At 47.7% G+C, this 22,583-nt stretch overlaps 32 non-coding genes across 32 annotated transcripts; all 32 read left to right on the plus strand.

Moving 5' to 3' along the window:
* The first annotated feature begins 225 nt into the window (after positions 1-225).
* Positions 226-307, plus strand: Trnas-aga (transfer RNA serine (anticodon AGA)). Its single transcript has one exon. It is a non-coding gene; the product is annotated as a tRNA-Ser (tRNA).
* A 433-nt stretch (positions 308-740) lies between these two features.
* Positions 741-822, plus strand: Trnas-aga (transfer RNA serine (anticodon AGA)). The gene has a single exon. It is a non-coding gene; the product is annotated as a tRNA-Ser (tRNA).
* Positions 823-1,255: 433 nt separating this feature from the next.
* Positions 1,256-1,337, plus strand: Trnas-aga (transfer RNA serine (anticodon AGA)). Its single transcript has one exon. It is a non-coding gene; the product is annotated as a tRNA-Ser (tRNA).
* Positions 1,338-1,770: 433 nt separating this feature from the next.
* Trnas-aga (transfer RNA serine (anticodon AGA)) lies at positions 1,771-1,852 on the plus strand. The gene has a single exon. It is a non-coding gene; the product is annotated as a tRNA-Ser (tRNA).
* Positions 1,853-2,285: 433 nt separating this feature from the next.
* Positions 2,286-2,367, plus strand: Trnas-aga (transfer RNA serine (anticodon AGA)). The gene has a single exon. It is a non-coding gene; the product is annotated as a tRNA-Ser (tRNA).
* A 433-nt stretch (positions 2,368-2,800) lies between these two features.
* Trnas-aga (transfer RNA serine (anticodon AGA)) lies at positions 2,801-2,882 on the plus strand. Its single transcript has one exon. It is a non-coding gene; the product is annotated as a tRNA-Ser (tRNA).
* A 433-nt stretch (positions 2,883-3,315) lies between these two features.
* On the plus strand, positions 3,316-3,397 carry Trnas-aga (transfer RNA serine (anticodon AGA)). The gene has a single exon. It is a non-coding gene; the product is annotated as a tRNA-Ser (tRNA).
* A 433-nt stretch (positions 3,398-3,830) lies between these two features.
* Positions 3,831-3,912, plus strand: Trnas-aga (transfer RNA serine (anticodon AGA)). Its single transcript has one exon. It is a non-coding gene; the product is annotated as a tRNA-Ser (tRNA).
* Positions 3,913-4,345: 433 nt separating this feature from the next.
* Positions 4,346-4,427, plus strand: Trnas-aga (transfer RNA serine (anticodon AGA)). The gene has a single exon. It is a non-coding gene; the product is annotated as a tRNA-Ser (tRNA).
* Positions 4,428-4,860: 433 nt separating this feature from the next.
* On the plus strand, positions 4,861-4,942 carry Trnas-aga (transfer RNA serine (anticodon AGA)). Its single transcript has one exon. It is a non-coding gene; the product is annotated as a tRNA-Ser (tRNA).
* A 433-nt stretch (positions 4,943-5,375) lies between these two features.
* Positions 5,376-5,457, plus strand: Trnas-aga (transfer RNA serine (anticodon AGA)). The gene has a single exon. It is a non-coding gene; the product is annotated as a tRNA-Ser (tRNA).
* Positions 5,458-5,890: 433 nt separating this feature from the next.
* Positions 5,891-5,972, plus strand: Trnas-aga (transfer RNA serine (anticodon AGA)). Its single transcript has one exon. It is a non-coding gene; the product is annotated as a tRNA-Ser (tRNA).
* Positions 5,973-6,405: 433 nt separating this feature from the next.
* Trnas-aga (transfer RNA serine (anticodon AGA)) lies at positions 6,406-6,487 on the plus strand. Its single transcript has one exon. It is a non-coding gene; the product is annotated as a tRNA-Ser (tRNA).
* Positions 6,488-6,920: 433 nt separating this feature from the next.
* Positions 6,921-7,002, plus strand: Trnas-aga (transfer RNA serine (anticodon AGA)). The gene has a single exon. It is a non-coding gene; the product is annotated as a tRNA-Ser (tRNA).
* A 433-nt stretch (positions 7,003-7,435) lies between these two features.
* Trnas-aga (transfer RNA serine (anticodon AGA)) lies at positions 7,436-7,517 on the plus strand. Its single transcript has one exon. It is a non-coding gene; the product is annotated as a tRNA-Ser (tRNA).
* Positions 7,518-7,950: 433 nt separating this feature from the next.
* Trnas-aga (transfer RNA serine (anticodon AGA)) lies at positions 7,951-8,032 on the plus strand. The gene has a single exon. It is a non-coding gene; the product is annotated as a tRNA-Ser (tRNA).
* A 433-nt stretch (positions 8,033-8,465) lies between these two features.
* On the plus strand, positions 8,466-8,547 carry Trnas-aga (transfer RNA serine (anticodon AGA)). The gene has a single exon. It is a non-coding gene; the product is annotated as a tRNA-Ser (tRNA).
* A 433-nt stretch (positions 8,548-8,980) lies between these two features.
* Trnas-aga (transfer RNA serine (anticodon AGA)) lies at positions 8,981-9,062 on the plus strand. Its single transcript has one exon. It is a non-coding gene; the product is annotated as a tRNA-Ser (tRNA).
* Positions 9,063-9,495: 433 nt separating this feature from the next.
* Positions 9,496-9,577, plus strand: Trnas-aga (transfer RNA serine (anticodon AGA)). Its single transcript has one exon. It is a non-coding gene; the product is annotated as a tRNA-Ser (tRNA).
* A 433-nt stretch (positions 9,578-10,010) lies between these two features.
* Trnas-aga (transfer RNA serine (anticodon AGA)) lies at positions 10,011-10,092 on the plus strand. The gene has a single exon. It is a non-coding gene; the product is annotated as a tRNA-Ser (tRNA).
* A 433-nt stretch (positions 10,093-10,525) lies between these two features.
* Trnas-aga (transfer RNA serine (anticodon AGA)) lies at positions 10,526-10,607 on the plus strand. Its single transcript has one exon. It is a non-coding gene; the product is annotated as a tRNA-Ser (tRNA).
* Positions 10,608-11,040: 433 nt separating this feature from the next.
* On the plus strand, positions 11,041-11,122 carry Trnas-aga (transfer RNA serine (anticodon AGA)). Its single transcript has one exon. It is a non-coding gene; the product is annotated as a tRNA-Ser (tRNA).
* A 433-nt stretch (positions 11,123-11,555) lies between these two features.
* On the plus strand, positions 11,556-11,637 carry Trnas-aga (transfer RNA serine (anticodon AGA)). The gene has a single exon. It is a non-coding gene; the product is annotated as a tRNA-Ser (tRNA).
* A 1,463-nt stretch (positions 11,638-13,100) lies between these two features.
* Trnas-aga (transfer RNA serine (anticodon AGA)) lies at positions 13,101-13,182 on the plus strand. Its single transcript has one exon. It is a non-coding gene; the product is annotated as a tRNA-Ser (tRNA).
* Positions 13,183-13,615: 433 nt separating this feature from the next.
* Trnas-aga (transfer RNA serine (anticodon AGA)) lies at positions 13,616-13,697 on the plus strand. The gene has a single exon. It is a non-coding gene; the product is annotated as a tRNA-Ser (tRNA).
* A 433-nt stretch (positions 13,698-14,130) lies between these two features.
* On the plus strand, positions 14,131-14,212 carry Trnas-aga (transfer RNA serine (anticodon AGA)). The gene has a single exon. It is a non-coding gene; the product is annotated as a tRNA-Ser (tRNA).
* A 1,463-nt stretch (positions 14,213-15,675) lies between these two features.
* On the plus strand, positions 15,676-15,757 carry Trnas-aga (transfer RNA serine (anticodon AGA)). Its single transcript has one exon. It is a non-coding gene; the product is annotated as a tRNA-Ser (tRNA).
* Positions 15,758-16,190: 433 nt separating this feature from the next.
* On the plus strand, positions 16,191-16,272 carry Trnas-aga (transfer RNA serine (anticodon AGA)). Its single transcript has one exon. It is a non-coding gene; the product is annotated as a tRNA-Ser (tRNA).
* A 948-nt stretch (positions 16,273-17,220) lies between these two features.
* Positions 17,221-17,302, plus strand: Trnas-aga (transfer RNA serine (anticodon AGA)). The gene has a single exon. It is a non-coding gene; the product is annotated as a tRNA-Ser (tRNA).
* Positions 17,303-20,310: 3,008 nt separating this feature from the next.
* Trnas-aga (transfer RNA serine (anticodon AGA)) lies at positions 20,311-20,392 on the plus strand. Its single transcript has one exon. It is a non-coding gene; the product is annotated as a tRNA-Ser (tRNA).
* A 433-nt stretch (positions 20,393-20,825) lies between these two features.
* On the plus strand, positions 20,826-20,907 carry Trnas-aga (transfer RNA serine (anticodon AGA)). Its single transcript has one exon. It is a non-coding gene; the product is annotated as a tRNA-Ser (tRNA).
* A 1,463-nt stretch (positions 20,908-22,370) lies between these two features.
* On the plus strand, positions 22,371-22,452 carry Trnas-aga (transfer RNA serine (anticodon AGA)). The gene has a single exon. It is a non-coding gene; the product is annotated as a tRNA-Ser (tRNA).
* Positions 22,453-22,583: the final 131 nt, after the last annotated feature.

A 22,583-nucleotide genomic window follows, 5' to 3' on the forward strand; every position in this document is an offset into this window, starting at 1 on the left:
TATTTACTGCAAGAGGCAGGTGTAGGCCAGAATACATACAGGGTGGTTAGAATACAGCCATTGTCTTGAAGATGAGCCAGTTTGTCTTGCTTTGTACAAGTGGGAGAGTAGAGGTTGGAGTTTGTATGTGTTAAGGAATGTTACTTGGGCCTGACATATTTTGGAGCGTGTGGAGAAGTTAGTTTGCATAGACCAGAGGCATGTTTCCCACATCTGACAGCAACGGTCGTCGTGGCCGAGTGGTTAAGGCGATAGACTAGAAATCTATTGGGATCTTCCCGCGCAGGTTCGAATCCTGCCGACGACGCATTCTTTTTCACAACTGTTTTGTGACATCTTTCCTTCGTTTTTTGCGCCTGAAGAGTACCCAAGCTGTACACAGTTGTGGCACACATCAGCTGCCACGAGAATGGCATGCCAACAGACTCGTCTTCCACGGGTAACTCGAACACAGTGCAGGTGGCTGGTCTCGGGTGCATGCATGCATGCAAAGTATATTCCACTGGGCACAAGATTATTTACTGCAAGAGACAGGTGTAGGCCAGAATACATACAGGGTGGTTAGAATACAGCCATTGTCTTGAAGATGAGCCAGTTTGTCTTGCTTTGTACAAGTGGGAGAGTAGAGGTTGGAGTTTGTATGTGTTAAGGAATGTTACTTGGGCCTGACATATTTTGGAGCGTGTGGAGAAGTTAGTTTGCATAGACCAGAGGCATGTTTCCCACATCTGACAGCAACGGTCGTCGTGGCCGAGTGGTTAAGGCGATAGACTAGAAATCTATTGGGATCTTCCCGCGCAGGTTCGAATCCTGCCGACGACGCATTCTTTTTCACAACTGTTTTGTGACATCTTTCCTTCGTTTTTTGCGCCTGAAGAGTACCCAAGCTGTACACAGTTGTGGCACACATCAGCTGCCACGAGAATGGCATGCCAACAGACTCGTCTTCCACGGGTAACTCGAACACAGTGCAGGTGGCTGGTCTCGGGTGCATGCATGCATGCAAAGTATATTCCACTGGTCACAAGATTATTTACTGCAAGAGACAGGTGTAGGCCAGAATACATACAGGGTGGTTAGAATACAGCCATTGTCTTGAAGATGAGCCAGTTTGTCTTGCTTTGTACAAGTGGGAGAGTAGAGGTTGGAGTTTGTATGTGTTAAGGAATGTTACTTGGGCCTGACATATTTTGGAGCGTGTGGAGAAGTTAGTTTGCATAGACCAGAGGCATGTTTCCCACATCTGACAGCAACGGTCGTCGTGGCCGAGTGGTTAAGGCGATAGACTAGAAATCTATTGGGATCTTCCCGCGCAGGTTCGAATCCTGCCGACGACGCATTCTTTTTCACAACTGTTTTGTGACATCTTTCCTTCGTTTTTTGCGCCTGAAGAGTACCCAAGCTGTACACAGTTGTGGCACACATCAGCTGCCACGAGAATGGCATGCCAACAGACTCGTCTTCCACGGGTAACTCGAACACAGTGCAGGTGGCTGGTCTCGGGTGCATGCATGCATGCAAAGTATATTCCACTGGGCACAAGATTATTTACTGCAAGAGACAGGTGTAGGCCAGAATACATACAGGGTGGTTAGAATACAGCCATTGTCTTGAAGATGAGCCAGTTTGTCTTGCTTTGTACAAGTGGGAGAGTAGAGGTTGGAGTTTGTATGTGTTAAGGAATGTTACTTGGGCCTGACATATTTTGGAGCGTGTGGAGAAGTTAGTTTGCATAGACCAGAGGCATGTTTCCCACATCTGACAGCAACGGTCGTCGTGGCCGAGTGGTTAAGGCGATAGACTAGAAATCTATTGGGATCTTCCCGCGCAGGTTCGAATCCTGCCGACGACGCATTCTTTTTCACAACTGTTTTGTGACATCTTTCCTTCGTTTTTTGCGCCTGAAGAGTACCCAAGCTGTACACAGTTGTGGCACACATCAGCTGCCACGAGAATGGCATGCCAACAGACTCGTCTTCCACGGGTAACTCGAACACAGTGCAGGTGGCTGGTCTCGGGTGCATGCATGCATGCAAAGTATATTCCACTGGGCACAAGATTATTTACTGCAAGAGACAGGTGTAGGCCAGAATACATACAGGGTGGTTAGAATACAGCCATTGTCTTGAAGATGAGCCAGTTTGTCTTGCTTTGTACAAGTGGGAGAGTAGAGGTTGGAGTTTGTATGTGTTAAGGAATGTTACTTGGGCCTGACATATTTTGGAGCGTGTGGAGAAGTTAGTTTGCATAGACCAGAGGCATGTTTCCCACATCTGACAGCAACGGTCGTCGTGGCCGAGTGGTTAAGGCGATAGACTAGAAATCTATTGGGATCTTCCCGCGCAGGTTCGAATCCTGCCGACGACGCATTCTTTTTCACAACTGTTTTGTGACATCTTTCCTTCGTTTTTTGCGCCTGAAGAGTACCCAAGCTGTACACAGTTGTGGCACACATCAGCTGCCACGAGAATGGCATGCCAACAGACTCGTCTTCCACGGGTAACTCGAACACAGTGCAGGTGGCTGGTCTCGGGTGCATGCATGCATGCAAAGTATATTCCACTGGGCACAAGATTATTTACTGCAAGAGACAGGTGTAGGCCAGAATACATACAGGGTGGTTAGAATACAGCCATTGTCTTGAAGATGAGCCAGTTTGTCTTGCTTTGTACAAGTGGGAGAGTAGAGGTTGGAGTTTGTATGTGTTAAGGAATGTTACTTGGGCCTGACATATTTTGGAGCGTGTGGAGAAGTTAGTTTGCATAGACCAGAGGCATGTTTCCCACATCTGACAGCAACGGTCGTCGTGGCCGAGTGGTTAAGGCGATAGACTAGAAATCTATTGGGATCTTCCCGCGCAGGTTCGAATCCTGCCGACGACGCATTCTTTTTCACAACTGTTTTGTGACATCTTTCCTTCGTTTTTTGCGCCTGAAGAGTACCCAAGCTGTACACAGTTGTGGCACACATCAGCTGCCACGAGAATGGCATGCCAACAGACTCGTCTTCCACGGGTAACTCGAACACAGTGCAGGTGGCTGGTCTCGGGTGCATGCATGCATGCAAAGTATATTCCACTGGTCACAAGATTATTTACTGCAAGAGACAGGTGTAGGCCAGAATACATACAGGGTGGTTAGAATACAGCCATTGTCTTGAAGATGAGCCAGTTTGTCTTGCTTTGTACAAGTGGGAGAGTAGAGGTTGGAGTTTGTATGTGTTAAGGAATGTTACTTGGGCCTGACATATTTTGGAGCGTGTGGAGAAGTTAGTTTGCATAGACCAGAGGCATGTTTCCCACATCTGACAGCAACGGTCGTCGTGGCCGAGTGGTTAAGGCGATAGACTAGAAATCTATTGGGATCTTCCCGCGCAGGTTCGAATCCTGCCGACGACGCATTCTTTTTCACAACTGTTTTGTGACATCTTTCCTTCGTTTTTTGCGCCTGAAGAGTACCCAAGCTGTACACAGTTGTGGCACACATCAGCTGCCACGAGAATGGCATGCCAACAGACTCGTCTTCCACGGGTAACTCGAACACAGTGCAGGTGGCTGGTCTCGGGTGCATGCATGCATGCAAAGTATATTCCACTGGTCACAAGATTATTTACTGCAAGAGACAGGTGTAGGCCAGAATACATACAGGGTGGTTAGAATACAGCCATTGTCTTGAAGATGAGCCAGTTTGTCTTGCTTTGTACAAGTGGGAGAGTAGAGGTTGGAGTTTGTATGTGTTAAGGAATGTTACTTGGGCCTGACATATTTTGGAGCGTGTGGAGAAGTTAGTTTGCATAGACCAGAGGCATGTTTCCCACATCTGACAGCAACGGTCGTCGTGGCCGAGTGGTTAAGGCGATAGACTAGAAATCTATTGGGATCTTCCCGCGCAGGTTCGAATCCTGCCGACGACGCATTCTTTTTCACAACTGTTTTGTGACATCTTTCCTTCGTTTTTTGCGCCTGAAGAGTACCCAAGCTGTACACAGTTGTGGCACACATCAGCTGCCACGAGAATGGCATGCCAACAGACTCGTCTTCCACGGGTAACTCGAACACAGTGCAGGTGGCTGGTCTCGGGTGCATGCATGCATGCAAAGTATATTCCACTGGTCACAAGATTATTTACTGCAAGAGACAGGTGTAGGCCAGAATACATACAGGGTGGTTAGAATACAGCCATTGTCTTGAAGATGAGCCAGTTTGTCTTGCTTTGTACAAGTGGGAGAGTAGAGGTTGGAGTTTGTATGTGTTAAGGAATGTTACTTGGGCCTGACATATTTTGGAGCGTGTGGAGAAGTTAGTTTGCATAGACCAGAGGCATGTTTCCCACATCTGACAGCAACGGTCGTCGTGGCCGAGTGGTTAAGGCGATAGACTAGAAATCTATTGGGATCTTCCCGCGCAGGTTCGAATCCTGCCGACGACGCATTCTTTTTCACAACTGTTTTGTGACATCTTTCCTTCGTTTTTTGCGCCTGAAGAGTACCCAAGCTGTACACAGTTGTGGCACACATCAGCTGCCACGAGAATGGCATGCCAACAGACTCGTCTTCCACGGGTAACTCGAACACAGTGCAGGTGGCTGGTCTCGGGTGCATGCATGCATGCAAAGTATATTCCACTGGTCACAAGATTATTTACTGCAAGAGACAGGTGTAGGCCAGAATACATACAGGGTGGTTAGAATACAGCCATTGTCTTGAAGATGAGCCAGTTTGTCTTGCTTTGTACAAGTGGGAGAGTAGAGGTTGGAGTTTGTATGTGTTAAGGAATGTTACTTGGGCCTGACATATTTTGGAGCGTGTGGAGAAGTTAGTTTGCATAGACCAGAGGCATGTTTCCCACATCTGACAGCAACGGTCGTCGTGGCCGAGTGGTTAAGGCGATAGACTAGAAATCTATTGGGATCTTCCCGCGCAGGTTCGAATCCTGCCGACGACGCATTCTTTTTCACAACTGTTTTGTGACATCTTTCCTTCGTTTTTTGCGCCTGAAGAGTACCCAAGCTGTACACAGTTGTGGCACACATCAGCTGCCACGAGAATGGCATGCCAACAGACTCGTCTTCCACGGGTAACTCGAACACAGTGCAGGTGGCTGGTCTCGGGTGCATGCATGCATGCAAAGTATATTCCACTGGTCACAAGATTATTTACTGCAAGAGACAGGTGTAGGCCAGAATACATACAGGGTGGTTAGAATACAGCCATTGTCTTGAAGATGAGCCAGTTTGTCTTGCTTTGTACAAGTGGGAGAGTAGAGGTTGGAGTTTGTATGTGTTAAGGAATGTTACTTGGGCCTGACATATTTTGGAGCGTGTGGAGAAGTTAGTTTGCATAGACCAGAGGCATGTTTCCCACATCTGACAGCAACGGTCGTCGTGGCCGAGTGGTTAAGGCGATAGACTAGAAATCTATTGGGATCTTCCCGCGCAGGTTCGAATCCTGCCGACGACGCATTCTTTTTCACAACTGTTTTGTGACATCTTTCCTTCGTTTTTTGCGCCTGAAGAGTACCCAAGCTGTACACAGTTGTGGCACACATCAGCTGCCACGAGAATGGCATGCCAACAGACTCGTCTTCCACGGGTAACTCGAACACAGTGCAGGTGGCTGATCTCGGGTGCATGCATGCATGCAAAGTATATTCCACTGGTCACAAGATTATTTACTGCAAGAGACAGGTGTAGGCCAGAATACATACAGGGTGGTTAGAATACAGCCATTGTCTTGAAGATGAGCCAGTTTGTCTTGCTTTGTACAAGTGGGAGAGTAGAGGTTGGAGTTTGTATGTGTTAAGGAATGTTACTTGGGCCTGACATATTTTGGAGCGTGTGGAGAAGTTAGTTTGCATAGACCAGAGGCATGTTTCCCACATCTGACAGCAACGGTCGTCGTGGCCGAGTGGTTAAGGCGATAGACTAGAAATCTATTGGGATCTTCCCGCGCAGGTTCGAATCCTGCCGACGACGCATTCTTTTTCACAACTGTTTTGTGACATCTTTCCTTCGTTTTTTGCGCCTGAAGAGTACCCAAGCTGTACACAGTTGTGGCACACATCAGCTGCCACGAGAATGGCATGCCAACAGACTCGTCTTCCACGGGTAACTCGAACACAGTGCAGGTGGCTGGTCTCGGGTGCATGCATGCATGCAAAGTATATTCCACTGGGCACAAGATTATTTACTGCAAGAGACAGGTGTAGGCCAGAATACATACAGGGTGGTTAGAATACAGCCATTGTCTTGAAGATGAGCCAGTTTGTCTTGCTTTGTACAAGTGGGAGAGTAGAGGTTGGAGTTTGTATGTGTTAAGGAATGTTACTTGGGCCTGACATATTTTGGAGCGTGTGGAGAAGTTAGTTTGCATAGACCAGAGGCATGTTTCCCACATCTGACAGCAACGGTCGTCGTGGCCGAGTGGTTAAGGCGATAGACTAGAAATCTATTGGGATCTTCCCGCGCAGGTTCGAATCCTGCCGACGACGCATTCTTTTTCACAACTGTTTTGTGACATCTTTCCTTCGTTTTTTGCGCCTGAAGAGTACCCAAGCTGTACACAGTTGTGGCACACATCAGCTGCCACGAGAATGGCATGCCAACAGACTCGTCTTCCACGGGTAACTCGAACACAGTGCAGGTGGCTGGTCTCGGGTGCATGCATGCATGCAAAGTATATTCCACTGGTCACAAGATTATTTACTGCAAGAGACAGGTGTAGGCCAGAATACATACAGGGTGGTTAGAATACAGCCATTGTCTTGAAGATGAGCCAGTTTGTCTTGCTTTGTACAAGTGGGAGAGTAGAGGTTGGAGTTTGTATGTGTTAAGGAATGTTACTTGGGCCTGACATATTTTGGAGCGTGTGGAGAAGTTAGTTTGCATAGACCAGAGGCATGTTTCCCACATCTGACAGCAACGGTCGTCGTGGCCGAGTGGTTAAGGCGATAGACTAGAAATCTATTGGGATCTTCCCGCGCAGGTTCGAATCCTGCCGACGACGCATTCTTTTTCACAACTGTTTTGTGACATCTTTCCTTCGTTTTTTGCGCCTGAAGAGTACCCAAGCTGTACACAGTTGTGGCACACATCAGCTGCCACGAGAATGGCATGCCAACAGACTCGTCTTCCACGGGTAACTCGAACACAGTGCAGGTGGCTGATCTCGGGTGCATGCATGCATGCAAAGTATATTCCACTGGTCACAAGATTATTTACTGCAAGAGACAGGTGTAGGCCAGAATACATACAGGGTGGTTAGAATACAGCCATTGTCTTGAAGATGAGCCAGTTTGTCTTGCTTTGTACAAGTGGGAGAGTAGAGGTTGGAGTTTGTATGTGTTAAGGAATGTTACTTGGGCCTGACATATTTTGGAGCGTGTGGAGAAGTTAGTTTGCATAGACCAGAGGCATGTTTCCCACATCTGACAGCAACGGTCGTCGTGGCCGAGTGGTTAAGGCGATAGACTAGAAATCTATTGGGATCTTCCCGCGCAGGTTCGAATCCTGCCGACGACGCATTCTTTTTCACAACTGTTTTGTGACATCTTTCCTTCGTTTTTTGCGCCTGAAGAGTACCCAAGCTGTACACAGTTGTGGCACACATCAGCTGCCACGAGAATGGCATGCCAACAGACTCGTCTTCCACGGGTAACTCGAACACAGTGCAGGTGGCTGGTCTCGGGTGCATGCATGCATGCAAAGTATATTCCACTGGTCACAAGATTATTTACTGCAAGAGACAGGTGTAGGCCAGAATACATACAGGGTGGTTAGAATACAGCCATTGTCTTGAAGATGAGCCAGTTTGTCTTGCTTTGTACAAGTGGGAGAGTAGAGGTTGGAGTTTGTATGTGTTAAGGAATGTTACTTGGGCCTGACATATTTTGGAGCGTGTGGAGAAGTTAGTTTGCATAGACCAGAGGCATGTTTCCCACATCTGACAGCAACGGTCGTCGTGGCCGAGTGGTTAAGGCGATAGACTAGAAATCTATTGGGATCTTCCCGCGCAGGTTCGAATCCTGCCGACGACGCATTCTTTTTCACAACTGTTTTGTGACATCTTTCCTTCGTTTTTTGCGCCTGAAGAGTACCCAAGCTGTACACAGTTGTGGCACACATCAGCTGCCACGAGAATGGCATGCCAACAGACTCGTCTTCCACGGGTAACTCGAACACAGTGCAGGTGGCTGGTCTCGGGTGCATGCATGCATGCAAAGTATATTCCACTGGTCACAAGATTATTTACTGCAAGAGACAGGTGTAGGCCAGAATACATACAGGGTGGTTAGAATACAGCCATTGTCTTGAAGATGAGCCAGTTTGTCTTGCTTTGTACAAGTGGGAGAGTAGAGGTTGGAGTTTGTATGTGTTAAGGAATGTTACTTGGGCCTGACATATTTTGGAGCGTGTGGAGAAGTTAGTTTGCATAGACCAGAGGCATGTTTCCCACATCTGACAGCAACGGTCGTCGTGGCCGAGTGGTTAAGGCGATAGACTAGAAATCTATTGGGATCTTCCCGCGCAGGTTCGAATCCTGCCGACGACGCATTCTTTTTCACAACTGTTTTGTGACATCTTTCCTTCGTTTTTTGCGCCTGAAGAGTACCCAAGCTGTACACAGTTGTGGCACACATCAGCTGCCACGAGAATGGCATGCCAACAGACTCGTCTTCCACGGGTAACTCGAACACAGTGCAGGTGGCTGGTCTCGGGTGCATGCATGCATGCAAAGTATATTCCACTGGGCACAAGATTATTTACTGCAAGAGACAGGTGTAGGCCAGAATACATACAGGGTGGTTAGAATACAGCCATTGTCTTGAAGATGAGCCAGTTTGTCTTGCTTTGTACAAGTGGGAGAGTAGAGGTTGGAGTTTGTATGTGTTAAGGAATGTTACTTGGGCCTGACATATTTTGGAGCGTGTGGAGAAGTTAGTTTGCATAGACCAGAGGCATGTTTCCCACATCTGACAGCAACGGTCGTCGTGGCCGAGTGGTTAAGGCGATAGACTAGAAATCTATTGGGATCTTCCCGCGCAGGTTCGAATCCTGCCGACGACGCATTCTTTTTCACAACTGTTTTGTGACATCTTTCCTTCGTTTTTTGCGCCTGAAGAGTACCCAAGCTGTACACAGTTGTGGCACACATCAGCTGCCACGAGAATGGCATGCCAACAGACTCGTCTTCCACGGGTAACTCGAACACAGTGCAGGTGGCTGATCTCGGGTGCATGCATGCATGCAAAGTATATTCCACTGGTCACAAGATTATTTACTGCAAGAGACAGGTGTAGGCCAGAATACATACAGGGTGGTTAGAATACAGCCATTGTCTTGAAGATGAGCCAGTTTGTCTTGCTTTGTACAAGTGGGAGAGTAGAGGTTGGAGTTTGTATGTGTTAAGGAATGTTACTTGGGCCTGACATATTTTGGAGCGTGTGGAGAAGTTAGTTTGCATAGACCAGAGGCATGTTTCCCACATCTGACAGCAACGGTCGTCGTGGCCGAGTGGTTAAGGCGATAGACTAGAAATCTATTGGGATCTTCCCGCGCAGGTTCGAATCCTGCCGACGACGCATTCTTTTTCACAACTGTTTTGTGACATCTTTCCTTCGTTTTTTGCGCCTGAAGAGTACCCAAGCTGTACACAGTTGTGGCACACATCAGCTGCCACGAGAATGGCATGCCAACAGACTCGTCTTCCACGGGTAACTCGAACACAGTGCAGGTGGCTGGTCTCGGGTGCATGCATGCATGCAAAGTATATTCCACTGGTCACAAGATTATTTACTGCAAGAGACAGGTGTAGGCCAGAATACATACAGGGTGGTTAGAATACAGCCATTGTCTTGAAGATGAGCCAGTTTGTCTTGCTTTGTACAAGTGGGAGAGTAGAGGTTGGAGTTTGTATGTGTTAAGGAATGTTACTTGGGCCTGACATATTTTGGAGCGTGTGGAGAAGTTAGTTTGCATAGACCAGAGGCATGTTTCCCACATCTGACAGCAACGGTCGTCGTGGCCGAGTGGTTAAGGCGATAGACTAGAAATCTATTGGGATCTTCCCGCGCAGGTTCGAATCCTGCCGACGACGCATTCTTTTTCACAACTGTTTTGTGACATCTTTCCTTCGTTTTTTGCGCCTGAAGAGTACCCAAGCTGTACACAGTTGTGGCACACATCAGCTGCCACGAGAATGGCATGCCAACAGACTCGTCTTCCACGGGTAACTCGAACACAGTGCAGGTGGCTGGTCTCGGGTGCATGCATGCATGCAAAGTATATTCCACTGGTCACAAGATTATTTACTGCAAGAGACAGGTGTAGGCCAGAATACATACAGGGTGGTTAGAATACAGCCATTGTCTTGAAGATGAGCCAGTTTGTCTTACTTTGTACAAGTGGGAGAGTAGAGGTTGGAGTTTGTATGTGTTAAGGAATGTTACTTGGGCCTGACATATTTTGGAGCGTGTGGAGAAGTTAGTTTGCATAGACCAGAGGCATGTTTCCCACATCTGACAGCAACGGTCGTCGTGGCCGAGTGGTTAAGGCGATAGACTAGAAATCTATTGGGATCTTCCCGCGCAGGTTCGAATCCTGCCGACGACGCATTCTTTTTCACAACTGTTTTGTGACATCTTTCCTTCGTTTTTTGCGCCTGAAGAGTACCCAAGCTGTACACAGTTGTGGCACACATCAGCTGCCACGAGAATGGCATGCCAACAGACTCGTCTTCCACGGGTAACTCGAACACAGTGCAGGTGGCTGGTCTCGGGTGCATGCATGCATGCAAAGTATATTCCACTGGGCACAAGATTATTTACTGCAAGAGACAGGTGTAGGCCAGAATACATACAGGGTGGTTAGAATACAGCCATTGTCTTGAAGATGAGCCAGTTTGTCTTGCTTTGTACAAGTGGGAGAGTAGAGGTTGGAGTTTGTATGTGTTAAGGAATGTTACTTGGGCCTGACATATTTTGGAGCGTGTGGAGAAGTTAGTTTGCATAGACCAGAGGCATGTTTCCCACATCTGACAGCAACGGTCGTCGTGGCCGAGTGGTTAAGGCGATAGACTAGAAATCTATTGGGATCTTCCCGCGCAGGTTCGAATCCTGCCGACGACGCATTCTTTTTCACAACTGTTTTGTGACATCTTTCCTTCGTTTTTTGCGCCTGAAGAGTACCCAAGCTGTACACAGTTGTGGCACACATCAGCTGCCACGAGAATGGCATGCCAACAGACTCGTCTTCCACGGGTAACTCGAACACAGTGCAGGTGGCTGATCTCGGGTGCATGCATGCATGCAAAGTATATTCCACTGGTCACAAGATTATTTACTGCAAGAGACAGGTGTAGGCCAGAATACATACAGGGTGGTTAGAATACAGCCATTGTCTTGAAGATGAGCCAGTTTGTCTTGCTTTGTACAAGTGGGAGAGTAGAGGTTGGAGTTTGTATGTGTTAAGGAATGTTACTTGGGCCTGACATATTTTGGAGCGTGTGGAGAAGTTAGTTTGCATAGACCAGAGGCATGTTTCCCACATCTGACAGCAACGGTCGTCGTGGCCGAGTGGTTAAGGCGATAGACTAGAAATCTATTGGGATCTTCCCGCGCAGGTTCGAATCCTGCCGACGACGCATTCTTTTTCACAACTGTTTTGTGACATCTTTCCTTCGTTTTTTGCGCCTGAAGAGTACCCAAGCTGTACACAGTTGTGGCACACATCAGCTGCCACGAGAATGGCATGCCAACAGACTCGTCTTCCACGGGTAACTCGAACACAGTGCAGGTGGCTGGTCTCGGGTGCATGCATGCATGCAAAGTATATTCCACTGGTCACAAGATTATTTACTGCAAGAGACAGGTGTAGGCCAGAATACATACAGGGTGGTTAGAATACAGCCATTGTCTTGAAGATGAGCCAGTTTGTCTTGCTTTGTACAAGTGGGAGAGTAGAGGTTGGAGTTTGTATGTGTTAAGGAATGTTACTTGGGCCTGACATATTTTGGAGCGTGTGGAGAAGTTAGTTTGCATAGACCAGAGGCATGTTTCCCACATCTGACAGCAACGGTCGTCGTGGCCGAGTGGTTAAGGCGATAGACTAGAAATCTATTGGGATCTTCCCGCGCAGGTTTGAATCCTGCCGACGACGCATTCTTTTTCACAACTGTTTTGTGACATCTTTCCTTCGTTTTTTGCGCCTGAAGAGTACCCAAGCTGTACACAGTTGTGGCACACATCAGCTGCCACGAGAATGGCATGCCAACAGACTCGTCTTCCACGGGTAACTCGAACACAGTGCAGGTGGCTGGTCTCGGGTGCATGCATGCATGCAAAGTATATTCCACTGGTCACAAGATTATTTACTGCAAGAGACAGGTGTAGGCCAGAATACATACAGGGTGGTTAGAATACAGCCATTGTCTTGAAGATGAGCCAGTTTGTCTTGCTTTGTACAAGTGGGAGAGTAGAGGTTGGAGTTTGTATGTGTTAAGGAATGTTACTTGGGCCTGACATATTTTGGAGCGTGTGGAGAAGTTAGTTTGCATAGACCAGAGGCATGTTTCCCACATCTGACAGCAACGGTCGTAGTGGCCGAGTGGTTAAGGCGATAGACTAGAAATCTTTTGGGATCTTCCCGCGCAGGTTCGAATCCTGCCGACGACGCATTCTTTTTCACAACTGTTTTGTGACATGTTTCCTTCGTTTTTTGCGCCTGAAGAGTACCCAAGCTGTACACAGTTGTGGCACACATCAGCTGCCACGAGAATGGCATGCCAACAGACTCGTCTTCCACGGGTAACTCGAACACAGTGCAGGTGGCTGGTCTCGGGTGCATGCATGCATGCAAAGTATATTCCACTGGGCACAAGATTATTTACTGCAAGAGACAGGTGTAGGCCAGAATACATACAGGGTGGTTAGAATACAGCCATTGTCTTGAAGATGAGCCAGTTTGTCTTACTTTGTACAAGTGGGAGAGTAGAGGTTGGAGTTTGTATGTGTTAAGGAATGTTACTTGGGCCTGACATATTTTGGAGCGTGTGGAGAAGTTAGTTTGCATAGACCAGAGGCATGTTTCCCACATCTGACAGCAACGGTCGTCGTGGCCGAGTGGTTAAGGCGATAGACTAGAAATCTATTGGGATCTTCCCGCGCAGGTTCGAATCCTGCCGACGACGCATTCTTTTTCACAACTGTTTTGTGACATCTTTCCTTCGTTTTTTGCGCCTGAAGAGTACCCAAGCTGTACACAGTTGTGGCACACATCAGCTGCCACGAGAATGGCATGCCAACAGACTCGTCTTCCACGGGTAACTCGAACACAGTGCAGGTGGCTGGTCTCGGGTGCATGCATGCATGCAAAGTATATTCCACTGGTCACAAGATTATTTACTGCAAGAGACAGGTGTAGGCCAGAATACATACAGGGTGGTTAGAATACAGCCATTGTCTTGAAGATGAGCCAGTTTGTCTTGCTTTGTACAAGTGGGAGAGTAGAGGTTGGAGTTTGTATGTGTTAAGGAATGTTACTTGGGCCTGACATATTTTGGAGCGTGTGGAGAAGTTAGTTTGCATAGACCAGAGGCATGTTTCCCACATCTGACAGCAACGGTCGTCGTGGCCGAGTGGTTAAGGCGATAGACTAGAAATCTATTGGGATCTTCCCGCGCAGGTTCGAATCCTGCCGACGACGCATTCTTTTTCACAACTGTTTTGTGACATCTTTCCTTCGTTTTTTGCGCCTGAAGAGTACCCAAGCTGTACACAGTTGTGGCACACATCAGCTGCCACGAGAATGGCATGCCAACAGACTCGTCTTCCACGGGTAACTCGAACACAGTGCAGGTGGCTGGTCTCGGGTGCATGCATGCATGCAAAGTATATTCCACTGGTCACAAGATTATTTACTGCAAGAGACAGGTGTAGGCCAGAATACATACAGGGTGGTTAGAATACAGCCATTGTCTTGAAGATGAGCCAGTTTGTCTTGCTTTGTACAAGTGGGAGAGTAGAGGTTGGAGTTTGTATGTGTTAAGGAATGTTACTTGGGCCTGACATATTTTGGAGCGTGTGGAGAAGTTAGTTTGCATAGACCAGAGGCATGTTTCCCACATCTGACAGCAACGGTCGTCGTGGCCGAGTGGTTAAGGCGATAGACTAGAAATCTATTGGGATCTTCCCGCGCAGGTTCGAATCCTGCCGACGACGCATTCTTTTTCACAACTGTTTTGTGACATCTTTCCTTCGTTTTTTGCGCCTGAAGAGTACCCAAGCTGTACACAGTTGTGGCACACATCAGCTGCCACGAGAATGGCATGCCAACAGACTCGTCTTCCACGGGTAACTCGAACACAGTGCAGGTGGCTGGTCTCGGGTGCATGCATGCATGCAAAGTATATTCCACTGGGCACAAGATTATTTACTGCAAGAGGCAGGTGTAGGCCAGAATACATACAGGGTGGTTAGAATACAGCCATTGTCTTGAAGATGAGCCAGTTTGTCTTGCTTTGTACAAGTGGGAGAGAAGAGGTTGGAGTTTGTATGTGTTAAGGAATGTTACTTGGGCCTGACATATTTTGGAGCGTGTGGAGAAGTTAGTTTGCATAGACCAGAGGCATGTTTCCCACATCTGACAGCAACGGTCGTCGTGGCCGAGTGGTTAAGGCGATAGACTAGAAATCTATTGGGATCTTCCCGCGCAGGTTTGAATCCTGCCGACGACGCATTCTTTTTCACAACTGTTTTGTGACATCTTTCCTTCGTTTTTTGCGCCTGAAGAGTACCCAAGCTGTACACAGTTGTGGCACACATCAGCTGCCACGAGAATGGCATGCCAACAGACTCGTCTTCCACGGGTAACTCGAACACAGTGCAGGTGGCTGGTCTCGGGTGCATTCATGCATGCAAAGTATATTCCACTGGTCACAAGATTATTTACTGCAAGAGACAGGTGTAGGCCAGAATACATACAGGGTGGTTAGAATACAGCCATTGTCTTGAAGATGAGCCAGTTTGTCTTGCTTTGTACAAGTGGGAGAGTAGAGGTTGGAGTTTGTATGTGTTAAGGAATGTTACTTGGGCCTGACATATTTTGGAGCGTGTGGAGAAGTTAGTTTGCATAGACCAGAGGCATGTTTCCCACATCTGACAGCAACGGTCGTAGTGGCCGAGTGGTTAAGGCGATAGACTAGAAATCTTTTGGGATCTTCCCGCGCAGGTTCGAATCCTGCCGACGACGCATTCTTTTTCACAACTGTTTTGTGACATGTTTCCTTCGTTTTTTGCGCCTGAAGAGTACCCAAGCTGTACACAGTTGTGGCACACATCAGCTGCCACGAGAATGGCATGCCAACAGACTCGTCTTCCACGGGTAACTCGAACACAGTGCAGGTGGCTGGTCTCGGGTGCATGCATGCATGCAAAGTATATTCCACTGGTCACAAGATTATTTACTGCAAGAGACAGGTGTAGGCCAGAATACATACAGGGTGGTTAGAATACAGCCATTGTCTTGAAGATGAGCCAGTTTGTCTTGCTTTGTACAAGTGGGAGAGTAGAGGTTGGAGTTTGTATGTGTTAAGGAATGTTACTTGGGCCTGACATATTTTGGAGCGTGTGGAGAAGTTAGTTTGCATAGACCAGAGGCATGTTTCCCACATCTGACAGCAACGGTCGTCGTGGCCGAGTGGTTAAGGCGATAGACTAGAAATCTATTGGGATCTTCCCGCGCAGGTTCGAATCCTGCCGACGACGCATTCTTTTTCACAACTGTTTTGTGACATCTTTCCTTCGTTTTTTGCGCCTGAAGAGTACCCAAGCTGTACACAGTTGTGGCACACATCAGCTGCCACAAGAATGGCATGCCAACAGACTCGTCTTCCACGGGTAACTCGAACACAGTGCAGGTGGCTGGTCTCGGGTGCATGCATGCATGCAAAGTATATTCCACTGGTCACAAGATTATTTACTACAAGAGACAGGTGTAGGCCAGAATACATACAGGGTGGTTAGAATACAGCCATTGTCTTGAAGATGAGCCAGTTTGTCTTGCTTTGTACAAGTGGGAGAGTAGAGGTTGGAGTTTGTATGTGTTAAGGAATGTTACTTGGGCCTGACATATTTTGGAGCGTGTGGAGAAGTTAGTTTGCATAGACCAGAGGCATGTTTCCCACATCTGACAGCAACGGTCGTCGTGGCCGAGTGGTTAAGGCGATAGACTAGAAATCTATTGGGATCTTCCCGCGCAGGTTCGAATCCTGCCGACGACGCATTCTTTTTCACAACTGTTTTGTGACATCTTTCCTTCGTTTTTTGCGCCTGAAGAGTACCCAAGCTGTACACAGTTGTGGCACACATCAGCTGCCACGAGAATGGCATGCCAACAGACTCGTCTTCCACGGGTAACTCGAACACAGTGCAGGTGGCTGGTCTCGGGTGCATGCATGCATGCAAAGTATATTCCACTGGGCACAAGATTATTTACTGCAAGAGACAGGTGTAGGCCAGAATACATACAGGGTGGTTAGAATACAGCCATTGTCTTGAAGATGAGCCAGTTTGTCTTGCTTTGTACAAGTGGGAGAGTAGAGGTTGGAGTTTGTATGTGTTAAGGAATGTTACTTGGGCCTGACATATTTTGGAGAGTGTGGAGAAGTTAGTTTGCATAGACCAGAGGCATGTTTCCCACATCTGACAGCAACGGTCGTCGTGGCCGAGTGGTAAAGGCGATAGACTAGAAATCTTTTGGGATCTTCCCGCGCAGGTTCGAATCCTGCCGACGACGCATTCTTTTTCACAACTGTTTTGTGACATCTTTCCTTCGTTTTTTGCGCCTGAAGAGTACCCAAGCTGTACACAGTTGTGGCACACATCAGCTGCCACGAGAATGGCATGCCAACAGACTCGTCTTCCACGGGTAACTCGAACACAGTGCAGGTGGCTGGTCTCGGGTGCATGCATGCATGCAAAGTATATTCCACTGGGCACAAGATTATTTACTGCAAGAGACAGGTGTAGGCCAGAATACATACAGGGTGGTTAGAATACAGCCATTGTCTTGAAGATGAGCCAGTTTGTCTTGCTTTGTACAAGTGGGAGAGTAGAGGTTGGAGTTTGTATGTGTTAAGGAATGTTACTTGGGCCTGACATATTTTGGAGCGTGTGGAGAAGTTAGTTTGCATAGACCAGAGGCATGTTTCCCACATCTGACAGCAACGGTCGTCGTGGCCGAGTGGTTAAGGCGATAGACTAGAAATCTATTGGGATCTTCCCGCGCAGGTTCGAATCCTGCCGACGACGCATTCTTTTTCACAACTGTTTTGTGACATCTTTCCTTCGTTTTTTGCGCCTGAAGAGTACCCAAGCTGTACACAGTTGTGGCACACATCAGCTGCCACGAGAATGGCATGCCAACAGACTCGTCTTCCACGGGTAACTCGAACACAGTGCAGGTGGCTGGTCTCGGGTGCATGCATGCATGCAAAGTATATTCCACTGGGCACAAGATTATTTACTGCAAGAGGCAGGTGTAGGCCAGAATACATACAGGGTGGTTAGAATACAGCCATTGTCTTGAAGATGAGCCAGTTTGTCTTGCTTTGTACAAGTGGGAGAGAAGAGGTTGGAGTTTGTATGTGTTAAGGAATGTTACTTGGGCCTGACATATTTTGGAGCGTGTGGAGAAGTTAGTTTGCATAGACCAGAGGCATGTTTCCCACATCTGACAGCAACGGTCGTCGTGGCCGAGTGGTTAAGGCGATAGACTAGAAATCTATTGGGATCTTCCCGCGCAGGTTTGAATCCTGCCGACGACGCATTCTTTTTCACAACTGTTTTGTGACATCTTTCCTTCGTTTTTTGCGCCTGAAGAGTACCCAAGCTGTACACAGTTGTGGCACACATCAGCTGCCACGAGAATGGCATGCCAACAGACTCGTCTTCCACGGGTAACTCGAACACAGTGCAGGTGGCTGGTCTCGGGTGCATTCATGCATGCAAAGTATATTCCACTGGTCACAAGATTATTTACTGCAAGAGACAGGTGTAGGCCAGAATACATACAGGGTGGTTAGAATACAGCCATTGTCTTGAAGATGAGCCAGTTTGTCTTGCTTTGTACAAGTGGGAGAGTAGAGGTTGGAGTTTGTATGTGTTAAGGAATGTTACTTGGGCCTGACATATTTTGGAGCGTGTGGAGAAGTTAGTTTGCATAGACCAGAGGCATGTTTCCCACATCTGACAGCAACGGTCGTAGTGGCCGAGTGGTTAAGGCGATAGACTAGAAATCTTTTGGGATCTTCCCGCGCAGGTTCGAATCCTGCCGACGACGCATTCTTTTTCACAACTGTTTTGTGACATGTTTCCTTCGTTTTTTGCGCCTGAAGAGTACCCAAGCTGTACACAGTTGTGGCACACATCAGCTGCCACGAGAATGGCATGCCAACAGACTCGTCTTCCACGGGTAACTCGAACACAGTGCAGGTGGCTGGTCTCGGGTGCATGCATGCATGCAAAGTATATTCCACTGGTCACAAGATTATTTACTGCAAGAGACAGGTGTAGGCCAGAATACATACAGGGTGGTTAGAATACAGCCATTGTCTTGAAGATGAGCCAGTTTGTCTTACTTTGTACAAGTGGGAGAGTAGAGGTTGGAGTTTGTATGTGTTAAGGAATGTTACTTGGGCCTGACATATTTTGGAGCGTGTGGAGAAGTTAGTTTGCATAGACCAGAGGCATGTTTCCCACATCTGACAGCAACGGTCGTAGTGGCCGAGTGGTTAAGGCGATAGACTAGAAATCTTTTGGGATCTTCCCGCGCAGGTTCGAATCCTGCCGACGACGCATTCTTTTTCACAACTGTTTTGTGACATGTTTCCTTCGTTTTTTGCGCCTGAAGAGTACCCAAGCTGTACACAGTTGTGGCACACATCAGCTGCCACGAGAATGGCATGCCAACAGACTCGTCTTCCACGGGTAACTCGAACACAGTGCAGGTGGCTGGTCTCGGGTGCATGCATGCATGCAAAGTATATTCCACTGGTCACAAGATTATTTACTGCAAGAGACAGGTGTAGGCCAGAATACATACAGGGTGGTTAGAATACAGCCATTGTCTTGAAGATGAGCCAGTTTGTCTTACTTTGTACAAGTGGGAGAGTAGAGGTTGGAGTTTGTATGTGTTAAGGAATGTTACTTGGGCCTGACATATTTTGGAGCGTGTGGAGAAGTTAGTTTGCATAGACCAGAGGCATGTTTCCCACATCTGACAGCAACGGTCGTAGTGGCCGAGTGGTTAAGGCGATAGACTAGAAATCTTTTGGGATCTTCCCGCGCAGGTTCGAATCCTGCCGACGACGCATTCTTTTTCACAACTGTTTTGTGACATGTTTCCTTCGTTTTTTGCGCCTGAAGAGTACCCAAGCTGTACACAGTTGTGGCACACATCAGCTGCCACGAGAATGGCATGCCAACAGACTCGTCTTCCACGGGTAACTCGAACACAGTGCAGGTGGCTGGTCTCGGGTGCATGCATGCATGCAAAGTATATTGAACTGGTCACAAGATTATTTACTGCAAGAGACAGGTGTAGGCCAGAATACATACAGGGTGGTTAGAATACAGCCATTGTCTTGAAGATGAGCCAGTTTGTCTTACTTTGTACAAGTGGGAGAGTAGAGGTTGGAGTTTGTATGTGTTAAGGAATGTTACTTGGGCCTGACATATTTTGGAGCGTGTGGAGAAGTTAGTTTGCATAGACCAGAGGCATGTTTCCCACATCTGACAGCAACGGTCGTAGTGGCCGAGTGGTTAAGGCGATAGACTAGAAATCTTTTGGGATCTTCCCGCGCAGGTTCGAATCCTGCCGACGACGCATTCTTTTTCACAACTGTTTTGTGACATGTTTCCTTCGTTTTTTGCGCCTGAAGAGTACCCAAGCTGTACACAGTTGTGGCACACATCAGCTGCCACGAGAATGGCATGCCAACAGACTCGTCTTCCACGGGTAACTCGAACACAGTGCAGGTGGCTGGTCTCGGGTGCATGCATGCATGCAAAGTATATTGAACTGGTCACAAGATTATTTACTGCAAGAGACAGGTGTAGGCCAGAATACATACAGGGTGGTTAGAATACAGCCATTGTCTTGAAGATGAGCCAGTTTGTCTTACTTTGTACAAGTGGGAGAGTAGAGGTTGGAGTTTGTATGTGTTAAGGAATGTTACTTGGGCCTGACATATTTTGGAGAGTGTGGAGAAGTTAGTTTGCATAGACCAGAGGCATGTTTCCCACATCTGACAGCAACGGTCGTCGTGGCCGAGTGGTTAAGGCGATAGACTAGAAATCTATTGGGATCTTCCCGCGCAGGTTCGAATCCTGCCGACGACGCATTCTTTTTCACAACTGTTTTGTGACATCTTTCCTTCGTTTTTTGCGCCTGAAGAGTACCCAAGCTGTACACAGTTGTGACACACATCAGCTGCCACGAGAATGGCATGCCAACAGACTCGTCTTCCACGGGTAACTCGAACACAGTGCAGGTGGCTGGTCTCGGGTGCATGCATGCATGCAAAGTATATTCCACTGGGCACAAGATTATTTACTACAAGAGACAGGTGTAGGCCAGAATACATACAGGGTGGTTAGAATACAGCCATTGTCTTGAAGATGAGCCAGTTTGTCTTGCTTTGTACAAGTGGGAGAGTAGAGGTTGGAGTTTGTATGTGTTAAGGAATGTTACTTGGGCCTGACATATTTTGGAGCGTGTGGAGAAGTTAGTTTGCATAGACCAGAGGCATGTTTCCCACATCTGACAGCAACGGTCGTCGTGGCCGAGTGGTTAAGGCGATAGACTAGAAATCTATTGGGATCTTCCCGCGCAGGTTCGAATCCTGCCGACGACGCATTCTTTTTCACAACTGTTTTGTGACATCTTTCCTTCGTTTTTTGCGCCTGAAGAGTACCCAAGCTGTACACAGTTGTGGCACACATCAGCTGCCACGAGAATGGCATGCCAACAGACTCGTCTTCCACGGGTAACTCGAACACAGTGCAGGTGGCTGGTCTCGGGTGCATGCATGCATGCAAAGTATATTCCACTGGTCACAAGATTATTTACTGCAAGAGACAGGTGTAGGCCAGAATACATACAGGGTGGTTAGAATACAGCCATTGTCTTGAAGATGAGCCAGTTTGTCTTACTTTGTACAAGTGGGAGAGTAGAGGTTGGAGTTTGTATGTGTTAAGGAATGTTACTTGGGCCTGACATATTTTGGAGCGTGTGGAGAAGTTAGTTTGCATAGACCAGAGGCATGTTTCCCACATCTGACAGCAACGGTCGTAGTGGCCGAGTGGTTAAGGCGATAGACTAGAAATCTTTTGGGATCTTCCCGCGCAGGTTCGAATCCTGCCGACGACGCATTCTTTTTCACAACTGTTTTGTGACATGTTTCCTTCGTTTTTTGCGCCTGAAGAGTACCCAAGCTGTACACAGTTGTGGCACACATCAGCTGCCACGAGAATGGCATGCCAACAGACTCGTCTTCCACGGGTAACTCGAACACAGTGCAGGTGGCTGGTCTCGGGTGCATGCATGCATGCAAAGTATATTCCACTGGTCACAAGATTATTTACTGCAAGAGACAGGTGTAGGCCAGAATACATACAGGGTGGTTAGAATACAGCCATTGTCTTGAAGATGAGCCAGTTTGTCTTACTTTGTACAAGTGGGAGAGTAGAGGTTGGAGTTTGTATGTGTTAAGGAATGTTACTTGGGCCTGACATATTTTGGAGCGTGTGGAGAAGTTAGTTTGCATAGACCAGAGGCATGTTTCCCACATCTGACAGCAACGGTCGTAGTGGCCGAGTGGTTAAGGCGATAGACTAGAAATCTTTTGGGATCTTCCCGCGCAGGTTCGAATCCTGCCGACGACGCATTCTTTTTCACAACTGTTTTGTGACATGTTTCCTTCGTTTTTTGCGCCTGAAGAGTACCCAAGCTGTACACAGTTGTGGCACACATCAGCTGCCACGAGAATGGCATGCCAACAGACTCGTCTTCCACGGGTAACTCGAACACAGTGCAGGTGGCTGGTCTCGGGTGCATGCATGCATGCAAAGTATATTCCACTGGTCACAAGATTATTTACTGCAAGAGACAGGTGTAGGCCAGAATACATACAGGGTGGTTAGAATACAGCCATTGTCTTGAAGATGAGCCAGTTTGTCTTACTTTGTACAAGTGGGAGAGTAGAGGTTGGAGTTTGTATGTGTTAAGGAATGTTACTTGGGCCTGACATATTTTGGAGCGTGTGGAGAAGTTAGTTTGCATAGACCAGAGGCATGTTTCCCACATCTGACAGCAACGGTCGTCGTGGCCGAGTGGTTAAGGCGATAGACTAGAAATCTATTGGGATCTTCCCGCGCAGGTTCGAATCCTGCCGACGACGCATTCTTTTTCACAACTGTTTTGTGACATCTTTCCTTCGTTTTTTGCGCCTGAAGAGTACCCAAGCTGTACACAGTTGTGACACACATCAGCTGCCACGAGAATGGCATGCCAACAGACTCGTCTTCCACG

The sequence above is a fragment of the Haliotis asinina genome, chromosome 16, assembly GCF_037392515.1.
Source record: "Haliotis asinina isolate JCU_RB_2024 chromosome 16, JCU_Hal_asi_v2, whole genome shotgun sequence".
NCBI lineage: Eukaryota > Metazoa > Mollusca > Gastropoda > Lepetellida > Haliotidae > Haliotis > Haliotis asinina.